This window comes from Neomonachus schauinslandi, chromosome 11 (genome assembly GCF_002201575.2).
Source record: "Neomonachus schauinslandi chromosome 11, ASM220157v2, whole genome shotgun sequence".
In the NCBI taxonomy this organism is placed as follows: Eukaryota; Metazoa; Chordata; class Mammalia; order Carnivora; family Phocidae; genus Neomonachus; species Neomonachus schauinslandi.
The window spans coordinates 34,648,698-34,676,132 of NC_058413.1; the positions used below are offsets into that span (position 1 = coordinate 34,648,698).

The 27,435-nt window shown below is 36.3% G+C and overlaps 1 pseudogene; it reads right to left on the bottom strand.

Moving 5' to 3' along the window:
• Nucleotides 1-624: 624 nt before the first annotated feature.
• Nucleotides 625-19,601, bottom strand: LOC110576674 (annotated as a pseudogene).
• Between the last annotated feature and the right edge of the window lie 7,834 nt (nt 19,602-27,435).

The window sequence follows — 27,435 nt, forward strand, 5'->3', positions numbered from 1 at the left end:
CAGTATACCAGAGAGGTAAATAACTAATGTGTGTGTGATTGTGGATAAGAGCTCTTCCATTTACTAAAATATTTACTTTAACTCTTGTGCCTCAGGCACTATGACTGCTTTTTTAAAACAACTATACATCTAGATTTTTATAAATATAGTTCAGACTCATGCCTCCATAGACAAAAATTCTTCCTGCCAATCATTCTTATCCTGATATTTATTCATGTGTATTCTTTAGAATATGAGATAAAAGTCTATACATTTCTTTGTTCTGTTACAGCATACTCTTGACTGCATTTTCATAGTTTGTGGAAGTCCTTAGAGAATAATATGTCCTCCTTATAATCTCTTTATATGAGGCTCATAAATTTATATGCCTAAAAATAAAAACAAAAACAATTAAAAATATAACTGTACCTTATTATAAATGGTTTTAAGACTAGTTCTGTTCATTGAAAGAATCTAAGGTGATTAAGGTGATTAATTTTCTTGGAAAATTTGGATTTCTTCCCAACATGTGATTCTATGTTTTTGTTTTTGTTTTATTTTTACTCTCAACTCCTTTTTTTTTTTTTTTTTTAAGAAACTATTTTCCACCAACCTTATTTCCATTTTGTTTGCCTTTGTGGAAGCTTAAGGCCACTCAGTGGTTGTTCCTACCCATTCAGTGGCCTGGGCAATGGGAGCTGTGGACCAGTCTTCAGCGACCGGCTGAGCACTCCAGGCTTCAGTAGGGAACTGCTGAATAGGCACATAAAGCCCCTGTATGCCTTCAGACCAATCTGTAACTTCAGGCTGATGAGCAGTGAACTCAGGAGCTGGAGCAGTCCACTCACCCTGAAATTCCTTCTTGGTCACAGCCTTCTCATCAGTGGCCTGCTTTTCCTTTTCAGTCTTTTCAGGATCTCTGTAGAAGTAGAGATCAGGCATGACTTCCCATGGGTGTTCATGGGAAATGGTGCCAGGCAAGCTGAGAACTTCTGGGCCGGCATCTACCACTTCAGACCCACCGAGTGAGCTCCCTTGTTGTTGCAAGGGATGGCAATGTTCACATATCACAGAGGAGAGTCTGTGTTACATGGAGCCAAGGTAGGCAGGTTAATATAAGATACCTCTGTAAAAGCCTCTGGGAGAGGCTGAGAGCCCTGCAGAGGCTGGTGGTCAGCCCTGGGATCAGTAACCACCAGAAGTCTTGGCTCCTGGAAGACTGTTTGGATCTGATTCTGAAGCACCCAGCAATAGGAGTGGCTCCAGTAGCATCAGCAAACTTCAGCACAGCTTGTTGGCCAGTATTCCTGGATGATATGACGTTGACATCATCTGAGTTTTATGTGGTAACAATAGCATGAGCTGCCAGAAGCTTCTCCCAGGTCTTCTTCTGATTTATGATGTATTTTTTTTTAAAGATTTTATTTATTTATTCATGAGAGACAGAGAGAGAGAGAGGCAGAGGGAGAAGAAGGCTCCCAAGGAGCAGGGAGCCCGATGCGGGACTCGATCCCAGGACCCTGGGATCGTGACCTGAGCTGAAGGCAGACGCTTAACCATCTGAGCCACCCAGGCGCCCGACATCATCTGAGTTTTATGTGGTAACAATAGCACGAGCTGCCAGAAGCTTCTCCCAGGTTTTCTTCTGATTTATGATGTAGATACCATCACTTTACCTTTTGGAAAGGATGTACTGTTCCATTTGGAAGTCAAGGTTGTTACCACCTAAATGGGTTCCTGCTGCAAGGAGTTTGAAGACATGCTCCTCCTGATCATTTGCAAGCTATCAGGATCTTTGAACATTGTGAAAGTTTCCCTTTAAGTTATGATGGGAACACAGAACAATGCCGTATGGATTTTCCCCGGGTTGTGTAGAAAGGCTTTACTCTGAACTTTTTAAGTCAGGCTTGTGGCTACTCCAGTCTTGACCTTCTCACCCCAGGTCTCAGAACCAGGTTATCAAACATGGTCTTGTACTTGATTTTCTAGAACTAGTAATGTTTTCTAGTCCTGTCAACACCATGTCCCTTGTATTTTCCCCTGGGATTTTATTTCTGTCCCTTATTTCCAGATCACTATGTACTGACTGCTGACAATTATCTGTGACTCCACTCTTTGTGTTCCTCTTTCAGAATTAAGCTGGCTTGGGTCTGCCTGGTGTCTAGTCTTTTTTCAGCCATGCTATCAAGAGTTCCTTTCAATACTCCAAGTGGGTGTGTTCTTGCTAGGGCCTGCTCCACCTTAATGTGGGGTTCCAGTACAAATTATGGCCTTGCAATTCAGCCTTACTCTATTGTAGTTATGCAACATTTTTGAGGAGTAAAGAAGCATGCTGAATCTGCCAGGGCCAAGTTAAGTTTTTATTAGAGATATACTTATTTCTCTTTTAAGTGACTTTTGTTATATGCGTTATATTTCTTAAGGCACCCCTCTCTTGTCGTTGACAAATCCAAGATTATCAAAAATTGTTCATCCTTTACTAATTGATAATACATTTTGATTCCAGAATTTCATGGTCATTGAAATGAAATGCATGGCAGCCCTGCAGAGCCAGCAGCCTGATAAATAGTGATAATTATTTGTCCCTAGGACTTAGATTGAGCCAAAATCATATGGAATACCTATTTCTTCGAGGTGTTTTGTGGTTTCTAAGCTTTTCTTATAATGTCAGTAATGAATAACCTAGAAACTTAGACACATTTAGCTGCTATTAATATAAGGAAATTATGCTTGGTTTAGAAGGAAATTAGTTATGCACATGGGCTTGAAGGATCTCCTCTTGTTTTGTTAAGGCACAGAGTGCCAATTAATTATATCTATAGCAACCATGTAAGTTTCCAGAAAATTATTAGGTTAAAGAGGACTTTTGACAACTGAGTTTAATTTATTTTTATGTCCTATATAAATGTGGTATATTTCTTGTACCTATTAGATTGTTTTAAAAATGCATAGAGCTAATACAAATTCTATTTCTGACTCTTAAGAGTTCTATGGCACAGAGATGTTGACTGGGTTTGATATGAATTGAGGAGAATTTTAAGTGGCTTATGACATTTCAATTTGAAGACTAATATGCATCAATAACATCAGAGATGTGTTGATATGTGTGAGTACTGAGATTGGGGGAAAGGAAAAAGAAGGTTAATGAAAAGGGTCAGAACTCCTCATTGTGGAGCAAATTTTGAAGTGATTTCTTTCTCATGAATAATGGAGCTGGGCTTCAAAATAAATTTCAGTATATATATAGTAAAATCCACCATGCTCAAAATTCAAAGTGTTTTTCTTTGCGAGTAAATAAATTTTGGTTTAGTTTTATGTCTTTTAAATATTTTTTTCCTATTTGAGTCAAAGAAATTACGTAGTCATTTTTCACAGGCCCCGAGAAGTTTCTTTAATCAAATGAATTGTAAGTTTATTTCCATTACCCTAAAATGTAACAATTTTATAGATGAATACTTATAAATATTTGACATCATCTGTGAATAAAAGGGTAAAACCTTGCTCTATTGATTTAAAATCGAATTTCAGGGGTGTCTGGGTGGCTCAGTTGGTTAGGCGACTGCCTTCGGCTCAGGTCATGATCCTGGAGTCCCGGGATCGAGTCCCGCATCGGGCTCCCTGCTCAGCGGGGAGTCTGCTTCTCCCTCTGACCCTCCCCCCTCTCATGTGCTCTCTGTCTCTCTCATTCTCTCTGTCTCAAATAAATAAATAAAATCTTTAAAAAAAATAAAATAAAATCGAATTTCATTTATGTTGTTTAGCAGCACCCATTTTTTTCCATAGGTTGTTCTGAATAATTGCAAAGAATTATACATGCATCCTCTTTTATTTGCAGAGAATTAGTTAACAGGATAGTTAATAAAGGAAATTTTAGAAGTTTTTTTTAGGAAGTGAATAAAACAGATGAAAAGGAATGGGGAAGAAAGAGAAAAGATAAATATGTAGAATAAGGTAAAAAAATACATGCTGACTCTATTTATAATGTCTTGTGTGGTTGAAAGTAGAAATAGAATTAATAGAATTAAAATACATGATAATTAACTTGAAAGCAGCACGATAATTTGTTGTGGACCAATCCATTCATTGAGAACAAATAACCAAGCTGGAAAAAAATAAGACAAAAATTATATTTGAGAGCATACCACCATAAAAACTTATTAAGTTATAATTTTGATAGAGAAAGGAAGCTAAGCAAAATGAGCCAGACATTTGGAAACACTCTTCCTATTGAAGTTATTTTCCAATTTGATATGGGGGGTTGGTGGGGGGGCTGGTTCTTGAGCTGAGAAACTAAGCAGAAATCTGAGGCTGAACATCTGAGTGTCCAAAATGTATCTTTATTATTTCAGGAGACTCGTAGAATAAAAATTAGAGTTGAGCTCCTGTCATAATAGAGAGGCTCTATAAACACCCAGGATTTTCTACTAGAATTCAAAAGACTATATCCAAGGAGTAAACCTAGACTGGAGATAAACCTGTTGTCAATGAAAATAAATTTGAAGCACCTAATTTCTCAGAAGATTAAGGTAGTCTACTCCTAACGAAGCTGTCTGCCAGAAGAAACATAAACCCTATCTAGAAGATACATACACAGATACCAATGAGCTACATGGTTTTTACCTACAATTCAGTCAAACAACTCCACAGAAACATTTCTAGGTAAGATGAAGCAGTTTGCAACAGACTAATGCTCCTGTTACACCTAATAAAGCCAAATAAATTACAAAATCATATTTTTAAAGGCATCAGAGGACTTTGGGGGCAACAAGGCCTGGATGAGCTAAAATTCAAAAATTCAAATTTTTCTCTTGACTATAAATGAAAAATTCCCTAATAAATATTAGCTAATCAAATAGAGTGATAAAAATGAACATTATTAACAAATAGGGTTTATAATGATGTACTGTATGGTGACTAAATAACATAATTAAAAAAACCAAAACCCCAAATAGGGTTTATTTTAGGTAAGCAGACAATTTATCATTAAAAAATCAAACAGTGGGCGCCTGGGTGGCTCAGTTGGTTAAGCGACTGCCTTCGGCTCAGGTCATGACCCTGGAGTCCCTGGATCGAGTCCTGCATCGGGCTCCCTGCTCAGCAGGGAGTCTGCTTCTCCCTCTGACCCTAACCCCTCTCATGTGCTCTCTCTCATTCTCTGTCTCTCAAATAAATAAATAAAATCTTTAAAAATAAAAAAATAAAAAAAATAAAAAATAAAACAGTATAATTCACCACAATTGAAGAAAAAATAATATGATTGTTTTGATAAATATAGATAAAGCATATGAAAAAAATTTCTTATAAAATTCAGCAAAAAAAAAGAAACTATAACTGTCACTTTTGCTTCCAGTCTTTTTTTAACCATTTAGTTTTTCTTCTAAACAATAAAAACACAACTAATAAAAATAAAATATAATAAAATTCAGCAAAATTGAAATTAAGGGAACATCTTTCTTTTACATACATGCACACAACTTCACACATAGTACTAATTAAAAACTCAGTGAATTCAATGGAGAAATATTCAATGTAACCTCTAAGGCTGAAAGCAAAACATGAATGCCCTTTAGTACCAGCTCTGTTCAGCCAGTGTTCTAAAACAGGGAGAAAAAATAGAAAGAATATGAACTGGAATAGGAATAATAAAAGAAATTCCCAGATAATAAAGTTATAAATGTTGAAGATTTTTCAGAAAATAAATATTTAAATGAATAAGTTAACTTGGCAAGATCCTTCAATATAAGTTCTCTTTATAATAACCAGTTTTATTTTTATATGAACAAAAATAATAAGCTGAAAAAAATGTAAAAGTTATCTTACAGTAGCCAAAACTTCAGCAATTACCTGAAAACAAATTTAACAAAAAATGAACAAGACATTAATATTAAAAAGCCGAAAAATGAGAAAAATTAAAGGTTTAATAGATGAAGCAATACACCACTATGAATTTAAAGAGTAATTTTTATAATTATGGCAGTACCCTTTAAAATGATCCTGAGAGGGGCGCCTGGGTGGCTCAGATGGTTAAGCGTCTGCCTTCGGCTCAGGTCATGATCCCAGACTCCTGGGATCGAGTCCCGCATCGGGCTCCCTGCTCAGCGGGGAGCCTGCTTCTCCCTCTCCCACTCCCCCCTGCTTGTGTTCCCTCTCTCGCTGTGTCTCTCTCTGTCAAATAAATAAATAAAATCTTAAAAAAAAAAAGTAATATAGCAACTTTAGAAAATTACCTCATAGAATCTTCTTGGAGTGGATATTTTTTTTCTGAAAGAAGGTTCTAATAGGACTAACCATAAAGGAAAAAAATAACTTGTACTGTTTTAAGATAAAAAATTTCAGAGGATCAAATGGCGTTATTGAATGTGTGATAATCAAGCTGAAGAAGTGAACAAGATATTTGCAATACGTGTACTGAACAAAGGATTTATATTCAAATCCATAAAAAAAAACTACTAGATTAATTAAAAAGACAATGACAGACAATTAAAAGAAAAATGTGCAAAAACATGAATTGGCACTTCACAAAATAGGGGTATGAAAGTGTAATAAAAATAGAAAAATTTTCTTAATCGTATTAGCCTTTGGAATATGCAATTTAAAGCTACAACTGAATATCACTACACACTTACTAAAATGGTTAAATTGAAAAATTAAAAAATGCTACCAAATGTCGATGAGGATATGGAACAATTGAAGCTCTCCTAAATTAAATGTAGAAGTATAAATTGGTACATGTATTTTGGAAAATTGTTTCCTAGTATCTACTAATGCTGAATATTTGATCCACTCCTACAATACACAAGAGGTATGTCTACATATGGTCTTAAATGAATGTACATGCACACACACACACAGATGCTTTTAGAAGAATTATTTGTAATAGTCAAAACTGGAAACTCTAATGCCTATCTAGAACAGAATGAATGAAAAATTGTGGCATATTCATACAATGATATATTACACATCACAAGAATAAATGAACTTCAACTACACAGAACAAAATGGAGGACTTACAAGTATAATATCGAGCAAAAGTAGCCAGACAAATAGATCATGCTGTATGATTCATTTGTAAAAAAATTTACATCAGGCAAAACTAATATAAGTACTTAATAGTTATGATAGTATTGCCCTTGGGGTGAGGAGCTGTTACTAAGAGAAGCACAGAGACTTCTGATGTCCTGTTATATAATGTTTCTTTATATTGGTGCTGTCTACATGAATGGGTTCCCTGTGATCAAAATATTTCAGCCCTACCATAATGATTTCTGCATTTTTTGGTATATAGGCTTAAGTTAAATTTACTAAACAAAGCAAACAAACAAAAACCTTATAGAATGCAGCTGACCCCATTCTTGGACTGAAATTAATATAGCTATATGCGTATTTTAGAAAAGAAGACTAAAAGTCAATGATCTAAGGAGCCATCTAAAATGTGAGAAAAGGAACAGCAAACTAAACATACTAAACACTGAAGGAAATAATGAAAGTAAGAATGGAAAATAATTAAATAAACAGAACAGAGAAGATGTATAATATAATTTGTTTCAGAATTTTGTTTTAAGGGGTGCCTGGGTGGCTCAGTCATTAAGCGTCTGCCTTCGGCTCGGGTCATGATCCAAGGATCCTGGGATTGAGCCCCGCATCGGGCTCCCTGCTCCACGGGAAGCCTGCTTCTCCCTCTCCCACTCCCACTGCTTGTGTTCCCTCTCTCACTGTGTCTCTCTCTGTCAAATAAATAAATAAAATCTTTAAAAATAATATGCCTTTTATAAAAGATAATATGTACTTATTTTGGAATAATTTTCAGATCCACCCTAATCAAATTAATTTAATAAAGAACTCTCCTACCAGAATTCTCTCAGCTGTACTCAGAGAAGTGACTGTTAAACATTCTTTGTGTTTTCTTGTAGGTAAGTGTATATACAGGTGAATATATAATATGATATATGACATAATTATTTTCAAGAATGGGATTATTTTATACTTATTATATGCATCCCTTGTCTGCATAAATGATCTATTTATATGTCTATATCTATATAAAAATGTACTGATACATAAAATGATATATCATCTTTAAAAATTCTTATTTAACTATACCATGGGTACACAAAAATCCACCCATCATAAATGTACAAATCAGTGCTATCACAAAACAACCAAACCTCTGGAATTAGCTGCAGTTCAAAAAACTTAAAACAGAAGCCATGACAAGGATATATAAAATTTGTTTTGTTTGTTTGTTTTTGTTTTTTATCTTGTAAAGAGAAGAAGCCAATATCCCTGATGAACATGGATGCAAAAATTCTCACCAAATACTAGCCAATAGGATCCAACAGTACATTAAAAGGATTATTCACCACGACCAAGTGGGATTTATCCCTGGGCTGCAAGGTTAGTTCAACATCCGCAAATCAATCAATGCGATACAATACATTAATAAAAGAACAAGAACCATATGATCCTCTCAATAGATGCGGAAAAAGCATTTGACAAAGTATAGCATCCTTTCTTGATCAAAACTCTTCAGAGTGTAGGCATAGAGGGTACATACCTCAATATCATAAAAGCCATCTATGAAAAAACCTACAGCAAATATCATTCTCAATGGGGAAAAACTGAGAGCTTTCCCCCTAAGGTCAAGAATGCGGCAGGGACGTCCACTATCACCACTGCTATTCAACATAGTACTAGAAGTCCTAGCCTCAGCAATCAGACAAAAAGAAATAAAAGGCATCCAAATTGGCAAAGAAGAAGCCAAACTCTCACTCTTTGCATATGATATGATACTTTATGTGGAAAACCCAAAAGACTCCACCCCAAAACTGCTAGAACTCATACAGGAATTCAGTAAAGTGGCAGGATATAAAATCAATGCACAGAAATCAGTGGCATTCCTATACACCACCAACAAGACAGAAGAAAGAGAAATTAAGGAGTCAATCCCATTTACAATTGCACCCAAAACCATAAGATACCTAGGAATAAATCTAACCAAAGATACAAAGAATCTGTACTCAGAAAACTATAAAATACTTATGAAAGAAATTGAGGAAGACACAAAGAAATGGAAAAACATTCCATGCTCATGGATTGGAAGAACAAATATTGTGAAGATGTCAATGCTACCTAGAGCAATCTCCACATTCAATGCAATCCCTATCAAAATACCACCAACTTTTTTCAAAGAAATGGAACAAATAATCCTAAAATTTGTATGGAACCAGAAAAGACCCCGCATAGCCGGAGGAATGTTGAAAAAGAAAAGCAAAGCTGGCGGCATCACAATTCCGGACTTCCAGCTCTATTACAAAGCTGTCATCATCAAGACAGTATGGTACTGGCACAAAAACAGACACATAGATCAATGGAACAGAATAGAGAGCCCAGAAATGGACCCTCAACTCTATGGTCAACTCATCTTTGACAAAGCAGGAAAGAATGTCCAATGGAAAAAATACAGTCTCTTCAACAAATGGTGTTGAGAAAATTGAACAGCCACATGCAGAAGAATGAAACTGGACCATTTCCTTACACCGCACACAAAAAGAGACTCCAAATGGTTGAAAGACCTCAATGTGAGACAGGAGTCCATCAAAATCCTAAAGGAGAACACAGGCAGGAACCTCTTCGACCTCAGCGGCAGCAAGTTCTTCCTAGAAACATCACCAAAGGCAAGGGAAGCAAGGGCAAAAACGAACTCTTGGGACTTCATCAAGATAAAAAGCTTTTGCACAGCAAAAGAAGCAGTCAACAAAACCAAAAGACAACTGACAGAATGGGAGAAGATATTTGCAAATGACATATCAGATAAAGGACTAGTATCCAAAATCTATAAAGAACTTATTAAACTCAACACCCAAAGAACAAATGATCTAATCAAGAAATGGGCAGAAGACATGAACAGACATTTTTCCAAAGAAGACATCCAAATGGCCAACAGACACATGAAAAAGTGCTCAACATCACTCAGCATCAGGGAAATCCAAATCAAAGCCTCAATGAGATACCACCTCACACCAGTCAGAATGGCTAAAATTAACAAGTCAGGAAACGACAGATGTTGGCGGGGATGCGGAGAAAGGGGAACCCTCCTACACTGTTGGTGGGAATGCAAGTTGGTGCAGCCACTCTGGAAAACAGTATGGAGGTTCTTCAAAAAGTTGAAAATAGAGCTACCCTACAACCCAGCAATTGCACTACTGGGTATTTACCCCAAAGATACAAATGTAGGGATCTGAAGGGGTATGTGCACCCCGATGTTTATAGCAGCAATGTCCGCAATAGCCAAACTGTGGAAAGAGCCAAGATGTCCATCAATAGATGAATGGATAAAGAATATGTGGTATATATATACAATGGAATATTATGCAGCCATCAAAAGGAATGAAATCTTGCCATTTGCAATGATCTGGATGGAACTGGAGTGAAATAAGTCAATCAGAGAAAGACATGTATCATATGACCTCACTGATTTGAGGAATTCTTAATCTCAGGAAACAAACTGAGGGTTGCTGGAGTGGTGGGGGGTGGGAGGGATGGGGTGGCTGGGTGATAGATATTGGGGAGGGTATGTGCTATGGTGAGTGCTGTGAATTGTGCTAGACTGTTGAATCACAGACCTGTACTTCTGAAACAAATAATACATTATATGTTAAAAAAAGAAGAAGAAGATAGCAGGAAGGGAAGAATGATGGGGGCAAAATTGGAGGGGGAGACGTACCATGAGAGACTATGGTCTCTGAGAAACAAACTGAGGGTTCTAGAGGGGAGGGGGGTGGGGGTTGGGTTAGCCTGGTGATGGGTATTAAAGATGGCACATACTGCATGGAGTACTGGGTGTTATACGCAAACAATGAATCATGGAACACTACATCAAAAACTAATGATGTATGGTGATTAACATAACATAATAAAAAAAAAAGGAAAAAAATAAAGAGAAGAAGAACAAGTTTTCAGGAAAACATAATATAATTGCCCAATCTGTTTTATTTACTCTTATCTTTAAGTTTCCTTCAATATTTTCTCAGGGATCCAATATTGTCTTTCTTCTCTTCACAATAGTCTAAACATTCTGGCAGAGAATTCCATCTCAGCTCTACATTAGAAAAGCTGAACTGTTACTGATCTTGGATGTATTTGAATTCAAATTCCTATGAAATATGAGGTTCAAATCTTGTCACCTTGGAGACTTGAATTGCTCATTAATTCAAGAGGAATTGAAAGCACCTTGCAGCAATTGGTGAGAAGGTCATTGATTTCAGGGTAACCTTTGAATGGTTAAAAATCTGTCTCGTGTTCCAGAGCAAGGGGAGCAGTCTAGGAAGGAACCACATGATTCATGGATTAAGTCAGCATAGATTGAGTCAGCTAGGGTTGAATGTTGGACTCATCTTTTGGGGCAGCGTCAGGATAGTCTTCTGATCACAAAGAACCTTAGGTTAGTACTTGGCCTTGGGGACTTTATCAGTTCATCTTTGTTGGGAGATCCAGCCCTCTCATCCCTCCATTGGAATTTCTCAGTCCCTTTTTAGTTTCCCTGGTCTCTGTTGCCACGGTAACAATTCAGAGCCCCTACTGTTTAGTTTATCACCGAAAAGGCAACATTTCAACATTTTCTAACACAAATTGGCAAGATACGTAGCTGCTGGCAGTACTATCTCAGTGGGACTCCTGGTAATTTAGTAGGAAATGTGTGGTAAGGCAATTAGAAAACACCAGTAGATAACTGAACATTCCAAGTATACGAAAATGTCTTTGGGAGATTTGCTACAGTACTTCTAGTGTTTGGAATGCACTGCAGTTTAGTAGCAATCTTCAATCCATGGAGCACTTTTTGTGTGCATACAGACATCACCCTGACTGTAAATTGCATGCAGACAAATTGACGGGATCTCTCACCTCAAGGAACTTGCACTCTACTGGTAAAAATAACATATATCCTATCACAGTTAAACCAAGTCTTAGTGTGTGAGCAGAGAGATGGGAAAATCTGTTCTGAGTGAACAATTCTAGGAAGGCTTCAAATAGGCGATAAAGTTCTATGTGGCCTCTCTTGCACCTCTCACAGTAAGGTTATGGGGAGGACACTGGGGAGACAGAAAACTACAAGAGTAAAATGAAAACATGGACGTCCTTGGGCCAGATTTGCTAAAGAAAGGCAGAAAGTCCCCTATGAATTCAGAGTACGTGTAAATAGAGTGGCAGAAGATAAAACTGGAAAGGTAGATAAATATTCACTTCCATATATTTTACACCAATGTTTCAAATGACTCTATGACAAAAAGCTAATTTTTTTCCCTAATAAATAACCACAGGACTGACAAAAAAGAAATAGATTTTCTTTTATTCAAGTTGAAAAAAAATCCAAATATTATTAATACTACTACAAATGATAATAATAATATTAATACAGCATCAGCTTGATGCTATAATAAAATATAACATTAGGTTGAATCATATAAAATGATCAGTTTGGGAAGCATAAAAGCTTGATGTCCAATGTTTACATAAATTTAATACACAACATAATACATAAGCATTCCATATGCTTAGGCGTTAATTCACTAATTTATACTTTTGCAGAGATTTTTAACATTCAAAGACATTTACAAAATTGCTTTTTCCTCGAAATAAGTGGGTCCTGGAACTGCATACATGTACATTTATATATACATTTTATCGCTGACAGCTGTACTAGTTGTATGTGAAGAAGTTGTTCTTGAACAGCACTGGGATATTTAATGTGTATAGTTCATGAACAGGAAGGGATATATCTTTGGAGAATAAGAATATCAGTTCACACTCATCCAGGCTGCACAACATGTTCGAATGATGGAAACAATGGACTAGAAGACCTTGTGACTCTGATGGTTCTAACTCAATAAAATTAAAAGTTCTATAAAGCGTGGTTTTTCTATACTTTTCTAAGGGCATGTTTCCTGCCATATTACTAGGGCTTTAAATTAAGCTGAATCACGCTGTTGGTTTTGGTTTTGTTTGGCTTAGAGTTTGTTTTCTGAAAATATGTGCAACTGATCGCTTTCTACTTTGAAGCCGAAAATAACTCATATTACTGATTGTGCCTGGGATGAAAGTAGAAAATATGGGGCTCATGGGTGGCTCAGTTGTTAAGTGTCTGCCTTCGGCTCAGGTCATGATCCCAGGGTCCTGGGATTGAGCCCCGCATCAGGCTCCCTGCTGCGCAGGAAGCCTGTTTCTCCCACTCCCCCTGCTTGTATTCCCTCTCTCGCTGTCTCTCTGTCTGTCAAATAAATAAATAAAATCTTTAAAAAAAAAGAAAGTAGAAAATAACATTTCACTCACGAAAAGGGATTTTTTTGGCCCTTATTTAGAAGAAAGATTATTTCCCTTAGACTGATTTTCTGGTAGAATTTTAGAAATTTTGAATTATTTAAAATACCAGAGTTTTGTCTTGTTTGGGGTTAAGTATGTGTGCCCTTCAAACTGCAAACTGTTTTACAATAAAAATGAAATTTTACAGAGAAGAGGTGAATGTAGGTTCAAGGGACACATTAATATACAGTAATTACAGTTACTTTCTTCATTCCACTTGTTTTTATAGATGAATAGAACTACAACAAATGACAAACTTAGTAAAGGTCTATTTGAAAGCTATGTAACTTTAGCTATATAAATAAGAAACTCCCCCAAATTGTTTTCATTACTAATGTACAAAAGCATTCCCAGAGGCAAACTGCAGATGAGATTTTCACCTACAGACCAGAGATTCAGCAGAGCCTGGAAACATGGTTCTAGAAGGGGATGGTAGTAGGTGTAATATACTACATTCCCAATAGAGGGTCATTTACAGAATGTCACCCTCAGAAGTGCCTCTTAATTTTTTGATCCTTGTGCCACCAAGGAAAACATCCAGACAGATTTCTAAACCTCAGCATAGCAATGATTGCCTATGGAGTTGATGGCTGTGTAGGAGCATATCTCTTAGGTGCTCGTAGTATGATTTGTTAGTAGAAAATAATAGTGTGATAGAAAAGATAGTGTATGTCTTTAACGCAAGAAGGATTCGAGTGGTGTTCTAGGCAGAATTCTAAGCTGATCCTCAATAACCCATGGCCTTCTGTAATCCCCTTAAGTAACTGTGAACATGATGAGATATTACTCCTTTGATTAGGTTACATTATATGGCAAATGTGAAGTGATATGGCCATACTGATATTTTATTTCCTCACTAATAATAGAGATGTAAAGAAATACTGTGAAATGTTCCTTGCACTGTGTCTGTGACAAAATAGTACTGAATTATAGCTACCATCATTAGTATTAACATTAAAAAAATTATATCATTTCATGACTTTAACTCTTCATGTAAAATTAACATAAAAAAATTCTATGGTTTAACTCTGCACGTAAATATTACCAAGCTACCCTATGTAAGAAGGCTTCCTTGATCTCTAAGACTTATATAATTTTGAGAGCTTTTTTATATGCATTCAATGCAGTATTTGTCATATTTTAGTTTATATTCTGGTACTAATTCTGGTTTCTCCCTTTGTTGTACTCTGTTGTCTACCAAATTTAGTAATTAAACAAGTACTACTGATTCTACCCCTGAAATATATATATATATATACATTTTTTTCCTCTCTCATGTCTTGTCTGGATTACTATAATGGTGTAAGGACTACTAAGGACTAATCTTTCTGTTACTAGTTGCATTTATAAAGTGAAGCATAGAAAATTAATAGTGAAACAGAAAACAAAGAAACAGGGCTTCTCCACTTGAAGTGCAATTGGAGGCTCATATCACTGAATGCCCAGCTCCTCCTTGTTCTCTGCCATGACATTTGAGAAGTCTCTAAGTTATATCTAAGCATCTGTGGAGCTTAGTTTGAAAACCCCAAGTTTATGGTGTAAAGCCTAAATAAACCCTCTGACATCACAGAAAATTTTGAAGTTACCTGGGACTACTGAGGTTGAGACATAAAAAATTTCAAACATTACAATCTCATCATTAGCCAAATGTGAAGATGGATAGTAACATAGCAAGTACTGTACAATCAGAGATCTGAGTTCCCTTTGAACATTTCATAAGAAAAATATCTTGATATTTTGTACTTACAATTTGCCCAGATATTTGAAGCAAATTTTCAGTAGATCACAAATAAAATCGATACATAAAATCCTTAAAACTCTGGAAAATACAGTTTTCATGTGGAACTATGTTTTTTCCTTCCTAGAAATTCTCTTATGCTCAAAGCCAAGAAAGATTGAGATTTAGGAACCCCAGAGCATATATTATTTCTCAAAATCATCAAAACCTAATGTTGAACTTCAGATTCTAAAAGCCAAGTGGCAGTTTTGCTTTTTCTTTTGGTAAAAATGTGGACTGAACAGAGTAAAAATGAAAATGGAGATGTAATCTATCCATAAATAGTAATAATTTAAGTAATTTAAGTAAGACTTTCCTATCATGTGCCAAGCATTATGCCTGGTGGCAGAGATTCAGTGGAGACTGGCATAGATGTGGCTTGAAAAGCTAAAATACTGTTGTGTGTGTACCTGCTTCAAACTATCAGTTGGTTCTTATTGTTGATGTTTGTTGTTTTTACGGTTCCTGTTTGATTTGATGTATACTGTGTTCACTGAGCTCCAGGTGTAAACTGCATTGCTTTAGAGCCCAATATCAATACTGTTTTTTATTCCAGAGTGTTTATTCCCAAATACTGAGTTTTCATTGAGCTGCAGAGATACGTGATAGAATTATCTGCACAGGATTAAAATATATTTATAGTATGGTTTTTAAAATAAGCTAGGATATTGTATGAGTTTAGAGTCAAATAATATTTAATATATTTTAATTTACTTTTTATTTAATTTTGAAAATACTTATTTTATCTCACCTTCCTTGTTTTTAATTTGTATTTCTTACTACCAGTTATCATATGCAAATTTATTATAGAGAAGATCCTGAAATCAATCTATCTTCTCAAATATAGTACTTTTTCATGTGATTTAACCTTGTAACTATAGTAGCTGTATTCTGACCTCACCTCCATATTGTGATAATTAGGTTGTTACTTAATTTATGGTATCAGGTTCCATCCTGTACACTGTTTTCAAGAGCAGACTTATTCTTGTTTTCATGCTCCTGTCCAGATAGCCTCCAAGTAGCAAGATTTTTGAAAATAAGTTTTATTATAAAGCAAGCTCCATGAGGACAGAGATTTTGTTTCATTTATTATAATAGACAATGCCAACAAGTGTTTCTCAAATGTGTGTGCACACTGAAATATATTTGGTCAATGGAGGTTGAATGAATCCCTTCTAGGGTAGGGCCTACCATTCTTTAGTCTTCCCAGTTTTGGAATTTTTGTAGCAACCTATTGACAGACCTTCCTGACGTCATCTATTCTGAAAGGGCAGGACTATGAACTCAATCAATTTTATAAATATTTACTAAATTAAAGAAATTATTCTCCTCTTGACATGAACTTCCCTGGGAAAAATCCTCCCATAGACAAGAATACCATCTTGTCAACCTATTAATTTAAGTCTGTATTTTCACAAATCACCTGTCCTCATGCTTTCCTGTTTACACATCTTTCCATTCATGACAACTATATGGCCTTTTGAGAATTTATTTCAGTAGAACAGGTAATTTTATTTTCCATGTTCCAGTCTCTCTTACTAATGCTAATAAAGGCCTTTGCTTCCTGTGCCTCTGTTTTCAGCTTCCTAAATGATGTGGGTATAGCTGTCTACCTTGCTTATCAATATCCTTTGGTTAATGTGGCCTGGAGCATCAGGTTAGATGCCCTGCTAGATTCATGGACCTGTTAGACCCATGTAGACCCATGAGGGAGAAGCTTCTTACGTTTCTATCTTTAAACATGGATCAGAAATCAGGGCTTTGGAACATTTCTTCTAATTCCGATTCCATCAAGCAAAGTTTGTCTTTTCTTGCCATATTTTGATGTATACTTTAAATATCTTACAGTTTTATAAATTATACCTTGATAAAGCTAAGAAATATTATACCTTTGGACTGTTGGGTCTCAAACAATGGTGAAATACATATCCACTGAATTTGGTTAGTTTACAGTTTGGGCTAATATAAATTCTATTGCTATTATCAGTTGTGTATATGTCATATGGTGTACGTATGCAGACACATAGAAGTGGAAGTACTGGGTGCTAAGGCAGACATAACTCTGACTAGTAGCTATTACAACTGGCTGTATCAGTAGTAATGAGTGTTCCTTTTGCTGAAAATTCTCGCCAACACTTGGTGTCATTGGTTTTCTTTTTGCTGGTTCAATTAATTTCAGCCATTCTTCAGGAATTGGGGTAGTAGCTCATTGGAACTTTAAATAGTATGTCCTTGATGACTAAAGATACTGAACATCTTTTCATATAAGATGTTTTCTTACTCAGATGTTTTCATCCATTAGGAGAGCTTTTATGCTTTCATTTTTCTCAATATTTTATTATGAATTTTTCAAGCATAAATTAATGTTGACAGATTTTCATGGTGAAAATAAATATAGCCATTCCCTAGATATGACCATTAATATTTTACTATATTTGCTTTATCACATTATAGCTATTCATTTAACCTCTATCCAGTCATTAATGCATTCTATTTATTTTGATGTATTTCAAAGTAAATTAAAGTAAATTTCAAAGTAAATTAAAGAGATCAGTATCATTTCTACTTTTGAAGGTTGTTTTTGAAGATTATACGATTTTATATTAGACGTTTATTCTTTTACCGTTTGAAAAATGTTTTCTGTTTTCCATCATTTCTTTTGATCAGTCACTTATCAATCTTATGTTGCTCTTTGAAGGTAATGTGTCTTTTTTTTTAACCGCATTGAAAAATTTATCTTTGGGGTTTTATCTTTAGCAGATTTATTATAGTGGATCTGAGTACTGATTTATTTTAATTTACATTGCTTGAGTTTGTTGTAGCTTTATAAATACCTAGCTTAAGGTATTACATATGCTTTGGAAAATTATTGTTCTATATCTCTTCAACTATTTCTTCTTCTTCATTTTTCCCTGCCTCTATGGCACTGTAATGACACTTGGTCAGGCCTTTTGCCCACAAGATCATAGGCCTTTTATGAATTTTTCCCATTTCCCATTTTGTATATTAACCTGGCTATGTTCTTCTGATCCTCTCCTCTGTTGTGTCCAGTTTATGTGTAAACTGACCCATTTTAGGTCTTTTATTTCAACTATTACATTCAGGTTTTTTTTTTAACTTAATTTAAAAAATAACTGCTCTTCTTTGGAAATATCCTAAGCTGTCATCTGTTTTCTTGAAACATGTAACCATAGTTGTTTTAATGTTTATTTTTGAAAACTGCAATAACTAGCTCATCTGGATGTGTATTGTTTTTGTTTTTCTCTCTCCTGGTTCAGCTTGTTGCGATGTGTGGAAAATGTTTATAAAAATTGTGGAGGTCTGTATGGTAATATATTCTTTCCCCGCGGGTCTATCCTAGTCTCTGGTAGGTTGCGTAAGTGAAGTCAAGTCACTTACTCCAATTAAAAAACAAAAACAAAAATAATCTATAGTTGGCCACAGTTATTATAAGGTCAGTGATCATCTCATCTTGCCCTCTCCAAGTGAGAACTCATTTTACTTACCAGGGACTCTCATTCTTGGTGAACCGTCCATCTCTCCTCCCTCTGCAATATTAAAATCCACTCTGGTTTTGAGCAGCCTTTTGCTGAATGTCTTGGCCTCTTGGCCTGGTGCAGCTTAAGACTTCAGCAAATGCTTCAGATGGAAGAAAATACAGTGTTCAGCTTATTTACTTGCACTTCTCTCTTGGGAATCTTGGCCCTTCAGATCTGCTCTCTTGATAGCTTCACACTCTAATTTTTCTTTCGCCAGCCTGTGAGATAGCCCAAAGCTATGCTAACTTCTCTGCTTCTTAGCTGAAAGTCTTCCACTGAAATCTTATCATCTTTCCTCTTCCTAAATTTGGGCCAAATCCTGAGCTTTCAGAGTCATTTTCATCCCCCCAGGTGCCTTTTCTCTGTGATCTTCTATCCTCAAGTTCTCATTGTCTCAAAAGCCCCGTTGCCTTAAAATATGATATTTTTGTTTTGTTTTCTTTTGTATTCAGCTTTTTCTCTTCTCAGAAATAGTGTTTTTCTGAAAGGATATCTATCGTAATTAGAAATGGAAGACCCAAGGATTTAATTTATGTAAAAAATATTGGTTTAAGAATGAATGGAGTTTTTCTTGATTTCAGGGGCTGAATTTTGACCTATATTAGAATGGGCTGAACAACATGGTATCTGTGTTAGATAGATCCTTTTCTCTCTGGCTCCCAACACTCTTATACCTAGCCACATACAGATGTAGATGGAGGCAAAAAGTTGAATGAGGTATTTTCACTCAGTTTTCAACAACTGGAAATGTTCAGGAGTTAGGCAAGAGGAGAAGTTTTGTAGTATCTTCAAGGAAAAAACTATATGGCCCTGGAACTAAGAGGTCTTAATAGAAGACAACTTCACTTTTACTACTTGATTTTTGTTTGTTTGTTTTAGCTTAGGTAGTACTGGGAACCAACATCCTTAACAATGGCATCAGGGTTGTCCTGCAGGATACCAGCAGCCATGGTAGCAACATAACTCAGAATTCAAGTGGCTTTTTGGACAGAAAGCATCCAAAAGGATGCTGAGAACAAATGTATGATAAGAATGTTGATTAGTACCTGAGAGACACAATCAGGGATGCCAGCAGGCTAGTGGGAAATGAAGTAGCATGGGAGGTGGAAAGGTTTAGTGAAAGTTGGTGAAATAAAGAGGTATTCTGTTTATGCATTTTTAGCTTTAATTTTTGAAATTCTGACTCAAAGTCTATCTCATTTATATAGTATAGTACAAAAGACCTTGATGATCTCTGACCACACACATCCTTTTCTTTTTCCCTTTACCTACATTAAAATTAATTTTATACATTCTTTTAGTTTGTAATTTCTATCTGTATGATTAAAGAGAAACATATGTGGTAATACAGTATGCATTATTTTTTTAAAGGATTTATTTATTTATTTTAAAGAGGGAGAGAGGAAGAGAGTGGGGGGAGGGGCAGAGGGAGAAAGAGAATCTCAAGCAGACTCCCCATTGAGTGCAGAGCCTGATGGGGGGCTCGATCCCAGGACCCGAACCAAAATCAAGAGTTAGACGCTTAACTGACTGAGCCACCCAGGGGCCCTTACAGTGTGCATTATTATCCTATTGTTGCTATAGCAAATTGCCACAAACTTAGTGGCTTGAAACAATGAAAATTTATTATCTTGCAGTGTTATAGGTCAAAGTATCACTGGACTGAAGTGAAAGTGTCAGTAGGGCTGTATTCCTTCTGGATACTCTAAATGGAAATATCTTTCCTTGTCTTTTCCACTTTCGAGAAGCCAACTTCATTCTTCGGCTCATGACCCTGTATATCACTCTGTCCTCTGCTTTCATTGTCATAAATCTTTCTCTGATTCTGACTTTTATGACTTCCCCCTTATAAGGACCCTTATGATTACACTGAGTCCACTCAGACAATTAAGAATGATCTTCTTATTTCAAGATCCTTAATTACATCTGCAGAATTCCTTTTTCCATTTTCAGTAATACATTCACACATTCAGGAGATTAGGGCCTGGACATACTTGAAGGCCATTGATCTACCTACCACACTGAGTATAGAATTTCTTTTATATTCCTCCTAAATCAATTAACAAACTATTCTAAAAAGAATAAGGTACTCCTAATATATCCATTGGTTCATTGGAATCATCTTTAACATCTAGTGGTTACTTGGAAACTACTTGGAAAATATTCACTGGAGTAGACTGATGGTTGGCAAATCTTAAGCACCAAAATCCCTGAATAAAATGAGTAGACATCAATGGTCTATTTAATATAGGAATATTTTGATCACATTTGACATACATAGAAATGATATCTCTAGAAGGGTCTGTAAAAATGAGCATATAAATTTTGTTAAAAAAATGAAGATTTCTGATTGAGCATAATAAGATTTTATTGCTTGTCCATGTAGATCTATACTCTGGGCTAAATTGTTCTGAGCTTGGGAAACAGGCAGATCTATATAGTTTGGATGATCTTTATTATAATTCCTTCCAGTGAATTGTTCACTTAGAAATATTGTGGAAGTTCATTACTGTGCAATCATATGTACATTGGGGCCACACACATTGGATCCAATCCTGTGTTTAAATACCTTTTATACTTTTAAAATTCAATTAGTTTCCCCACTCATCAGCTGGCTTCTTGAAAGAGGTTGTTCACAGCAAAAAGCTAGTACTATTCTTGAAAAAGAGAACATACTTTACTCATCTAGTTACCTTGTAAGACTGGGACCATTAATTTAACACCACATTTTCATAGATTGTTTTTTGTTTAATGAATTAGACTATTAACTTTGGAACTATGAACTTTGCAAACAGCAGATGGCCATTTAGAAACTTCTCATTTTCCTTGACATTTATACAGTTTGATATTCTATGTTTCCCAGTGCTAAAAATATAATTATAAGGAAAATAGTGATTATGTATTAAAACATAAAGTTACTTATAGAATGAAAATACTTATTTAAATGTGAAAAGTATGTTTATAACATCAGATTTTAATGTTATTGAAGCAGGTCAAAAGTTTTTTCAGAGCAAAACCTCAACTGTGTCAGTGATTAACTAGCAAGAAGATAATAGCTGTGTTGTTTTTAATGCCAAAACACTTGGTTGAATGTTTTTTATTTTCTTTTAAAGTATCTATAGAGGGGCACCTGGGTGGCTCAGTTGGTTAAGCGGCTGCCTTCGGGTCAGGTCATGATCCCAGGGTCCTGGGATCGAGTCCCACATCGGGCTCCCTGCTCAGCGGGGAGCCCGCTTCTCCCTCTGACCGTTCCCCTGCTTGTGTGCTCTCTCTCTGTCTCAAATAAATAAATTTAAAAAATAAAATAAAATAAAGTATCTATAGAGTCACATTTCAGAGTGATAGGTCGATTTATGGGGCAAATAAAATTGTACTGTGGAGTAAAAACAATGCCAGTAATAAAATAGCAACTATTATGTTGAGTGACAGTTAATCCTCCAGGCAGTGAATTACATGTTTTACCTACATTATTTCCTTAAACCTTCACAATTAATCCAACATATCAGGTAATAAAATCTCCATTTCAGAGCTGAGAATGCTGATGTAAGTAAGATTAAGTAATGTGCCCAAGATGATCCTGCTGTTGTTGTTTCAATAATCTGACTTACAAGTTAAAGGTTGACAAAGAAGGCCTTGCCATTCCCCTCAGCTTGATTAAACTTTGGGCAGGCTTCTTCTTGACTCTAGGCCTCTAATTTCCCTTTTCTTAAAACATTTACTTTAGAGAAATCTTTCATTGTAAATTCTTCCTTTGCCTCTTTGATATATAAATCTTTGTTTTAAAGTCTTTTGTCATTTTACAACCCAGGTCTGTTTTCCTCTAGGCCCTGGAAGTTATCCCACTGAAATGTAATCATCCAGGAAGACAGTGCCCTTGGCCCCCAGTCTGTATAGAGGGTAGGAGCCTCACTTGGGTGGGTGCCTTGCTCCAAGTTGTAAAACTACCACCTGTCATGAAGTTACAAGAAAGTTTAATTTTCCTTTGGTTAAGGCCAATTAGCAAACACAAATGGCCTGCAATGCCTCCTATGCTCACTCTTAGAAATCCTTCTGCTCTTTGTTTCAGTGAACATGAGTTCAGAATGTGTCTGGTCTCACTCCCCTACTGCAGTCCCCTAGAGTGGAGACTTCCTTCCCCATTCACATTTGTCTAGTGCAATTATTGTCTCAGTTTCTGAATCATTCAGCCCTGCTTTCTTTCCAGTATGATGATATTATAGGAACAATAATCTCGCTTCCTGGAAAAGAAAGTATTTGTATTTATATCTCATTGTTTTAAAGGTAAATGTCAAAAATGTTTTAGACTGAGTTATGGAGTTATATTTTCCTGTTTTTTCCCCCCCGAATCCATACATCTGCACACACAATATTGTGCATGTGTATAAGTGTGTGTATGTTTTCTGATCCCCAAACACACTGTAAAGTTCTGTTGATTTGCATATTAACACCTTGCTTTTTGTGTGTCTGTGTGTGCACAGACACAAGTGGAATAACTACAAGGAGGTAGGTTTGGCATCCATGCTAAAAATAAGACAGCAGGGATAAAACAAAAAATATATATATTCACATGATATGACAAGCAATTTTTAAGCACTTTTTAGATGTTTATTCATTTACTTTTCCAAACAAAACTATCCCTAACCCACAATGTGACCATTAACCACATTGTGCATTGTGGATGAGAAAACTGAAACACAGTGAGGTTTCTAAACAATTTCAGAGGTAAAGATCCAAGGCACAGTGAGTTTAGTAAATTCCTCACGGTCAGAAATTTAATAACCGACACAACTGGGATTTGAAATCCCGGTCAGTTTACCTATAGAATCTGAGGACTTCATCTTTCTGTCACACTGCCTCTCTTTGCTCCATATACCAAGCACCATGCAGAGACCACAAAACCTACCAAGAAGTCATCTGATTCTTGAATTCGTATGATCATGCAACTCTAATTGTCCATGATTATCTTAGAAGCCCAAATAACTCAAGATAAACTGTAGACCCCTCTGAAAAATAGACTTTGAACTGAATTTCATCTGCTAGTCATAAGGCAAGAACATGGTGATCACAGTGACCAAGAACAAGGATCTAAAAGATTTAACCACTGTTAGAGTTCCATTATGGAACAGAGGCTGAGCACGGAGCTGCTGCTAGACTAAGCGATTTCAGGGAATTATTCCAAAATTGGTCATTGTAGTATTCTAGCCCAGCAGTCACAAGGAATACAACTCAAATAGCATAAAAACACTCCTGAATTAGGATTATCTCAGTGGTTTACATTTGTATGGTCTCTTAAGACCATATGTAATCAACACAATGGAATTGACACTATGGATAATTTTCAGAAGGATAGTCAGAAATATAATTTCTCTCATCACATTATGGTTCAATAAACTGAATGGGGAAAGACAAAGTCCCTCACTTGATCTGAGTGCTATGTAACTATAGGATGAAGAAGACAGGGTTCGCATGATTCACTTCAGGAAATGAGAACACTCAGGGGCTTCAGCTGGCAATAAATGTGATATCTGTCAATGGTATGATGTGCCAGTCTTGCCCAGTCACCTAAATAATGGTGCCAGCATAGGTGGTGGGAGTGTTACATAAAAATAGGTACCACTCAGGGACGTGGGGTCGGGGGTGGTGGTGCCTGACTGGCTCAGTCATTAGAGCATGTAACTTTTGATCTCAGGGTTGTGAGTTCAAGCCCCATGTTGGGTGTAGAGCTTAAGAAAAAAAAATTTTTTTTAAATAGGTACCACTCCACTTTGTATCTGTTATCAGAATATCCTTGAGATAACACAATTATTAGAGAGAACTGTTCTTTATAAGAACCATGTAGGGGCGCCTGGGTGGCTCAGTCGTTAAGCGTCTGCCTTCGGCTCAGGTCATGATCCCAGGGTCCTGGGATCGAGCCCCGCATTGGGCTTCCCGCTTGGCGGAAAGCCTGCTTCTCCCTCTCCCACTCCCCCTGCTTGTGTTCCCTCTCTCGCTGTCTCTCTCTCTGTCAAATAAATAAATAAAATCTTTAAAAAAAAAAAAAAAAGAACCATGTAAATGAAATAAAATGTATTCAAAAGCAACCAGCTAGGCTAGAGATGTGTCAGAACTATTTAAGGAACAAATTAAAAACCAGGGCAAAGTCCAGCCTGGGGAAGTACATTTGCAGAAAAACATTTAACATTCTGTATAACTTATGTCATGACCTGGTAACAGATGTTGGAAGCTCTAGAGATATACAATTTTGCAAACAGATCTTTTGATGCAACAGGCTACACCAGTGTCTCATTAATAGGCTCCTCAAGGTTCAGGCCTCACATGACAATTTGAAGAAATTGTACAAGATTAAATATTCAGGTGGAAAGTTAAATTAGATAGCTGTATTGTGCCCTTCTAACTTTTGATTCTATGATTCTGTTAAGTGAATTTGTTGAATGATATGGCAATTTGCAACATGTAAGATGTAAGTGCTCAGATGATGAGGGGAATGTGGTAAATTATACTTTGGAAACATGGCTAGTAGCTGAATTTCAGCCCATTTGTAATATCACATGCATGTCTTGGATTCTAGAAGGGTGATATAATGGCAATTCCTGTATGTAAATAGTTACTAATTTTTGTGCCTTGAAAAAAAAAAAAAGAGGCAAATATATGGATGCAGTCACATACATTTTTTAGGCTAAAAATCAAAGGAACAATGATGTCGGTAAAGGAGACCCGCAGTGGTAAGTTAAAGGAGGTGTTTCTACCACCAAAACGTCAGCTCAAGGAGTCCTCACAATGGACTTTAACTTGAGGAATTTACCGAGGCTCAGGTGACCTTTATTCTTGTGCTGGAATAAGATGACCTTCTCTCCTCTCCACCCACACACTCACATACATGGACTTTCATTTTATGGGAGCCCTTGGGAAGGCAGAATAGCAAGGAGATGCAGTTGTGGTAGTAAAGGATCAAGAAAATGCAGGGATGGGAGATAGTCTAAACTTAATTTTCTAAGTTGGTCATTTCCTTCTTCTAAGACTATGTTTCTTTCAATTTAATAATCTGGATAGTAGTTCCAGTGGGTTTAGTGAACTTTCTGTCTCATCCCATTGTCTGCAGTTTTGATTAGTTTAAATCTCAGAGGTCAACTCTATTTTTTTTTTTATGTGCAAGATCTTGGGGAACATCTCACTATTCCTTATGTACTGTTCACAAAGAACAACATAAAATATGGAGCCAAATACCAGAAATCCATTGGAAGGACTGTAGTAAGCCAAATGATTACTTCCATCACTTTTCTCCTGAAGAAAATACCTCAGTCTCTCCAATAAACATTTATTATATAACGAATGAAGAAAATGAAGCATTTTTATCACTCTCAGCTCTGTAATATATTTTTAATCAAGCTACAGTAAGAATCTCAAGTGGATCGTAGACCCTCAGGCACCTCTGCTAAGATAAGTTAACCAAGGTGACTGAATTGCAGTCCTGCCCTAATATTTTTAAAGAAATGAAAAACCTTTCCATTTTTGATCAGAAATTGCTTCAGTGGATAAACCCACGTCCTCATCTCCCTGCTAAATCCCTGCATTTCTACGTTGTGAAGGATAGGACAAAATCTCTTCCTTAGTGCTTCATCCAGGACTTATTTTTCTTAATTTGTTTCAAAATTCATATTATATTTTGTGTTAGGTGATTTGATCAACTACAGAAAATAATGCAGCGTAAGTTTATAAGATCAAATTATTTTTTACTATTTCCCTTTTCATTTAACATTCTCTGATAACTTACAGAAGGCCTACAATATGCTGGGTACAGAGATTTAGCAGAGGGGCAGAGCATGCTAAAATATAACACTTGTATGGCCATTACATTCGTATTCTCAAGACACACAGAGGAGGACATAACCCTATCAAGGTGAGCAGGGGCATGACAAGGAAGGCTCCGAGAAAGAAGAAACATTTTTTTTTGAGCTGAGGCTTGAACCAAAGGGAGAGAATCAGAGGTAAAGGGCTTTAGGCAGATGGACCAGCAAATGTGAAGGCCCAGTGAAAATGAATAGCATACTTAGAAAATAATTGGAATTGAAAACTTTCTTAAGCATGAGATTTTATATTTTAAAATTAAAAATCCAGTCTAATGCCATAGATTGTTCACTTAGTACTAGGCTATCTAATACACATTTTTGATCTGACAGGGAAAAATGAACAAGAGAACATAGGGCAAAAAATGATTTGGAGGTAATTTCATGCTCTTTTTCGCAACCCATTGGTTGAGACTAAGGTCAGAGGTCAAGGGCAGAGCAAGCACTTCTAGCCCAGGGTTTTAGTCTGTTCTTTTTCCTCCTCCTGCAGTGTAATTGAGTCAGAAATCCGTTCCCCAGGAGCAAACCTCAGGCATTTTTTTTCCTCTTTTTTATTGTTATGTTAATCACCATACATTACATCATTAGTTTTTGATGTAGTGTTCCATGATTCATTGCTTGTGCATAACACCCAGTGCTCCATGCAGAATGTGCCCTCTTTAATACCCATCACCAGGCTAACCCATCCTCCCACCCCCCTCCCCTCTAGAACCCTCAGTTTATTTTTCAGAGTCCATCGTCTCTCATGGTTCGTCTCGCCCTCCGATTCCCCCGCTTCATTCTTCCCCTCCTACTATCTTCTTTTTTTTTTTCTTAACATATATTGCATTATTTGTTTCAGAGGTACAGATCTGTGATTCAACAGTCTTGCACAATTCACAGCGCTCACCATAGTACATACCCTCCCCAATGTCTATCACCCAGCCACCCCATCCCTCCC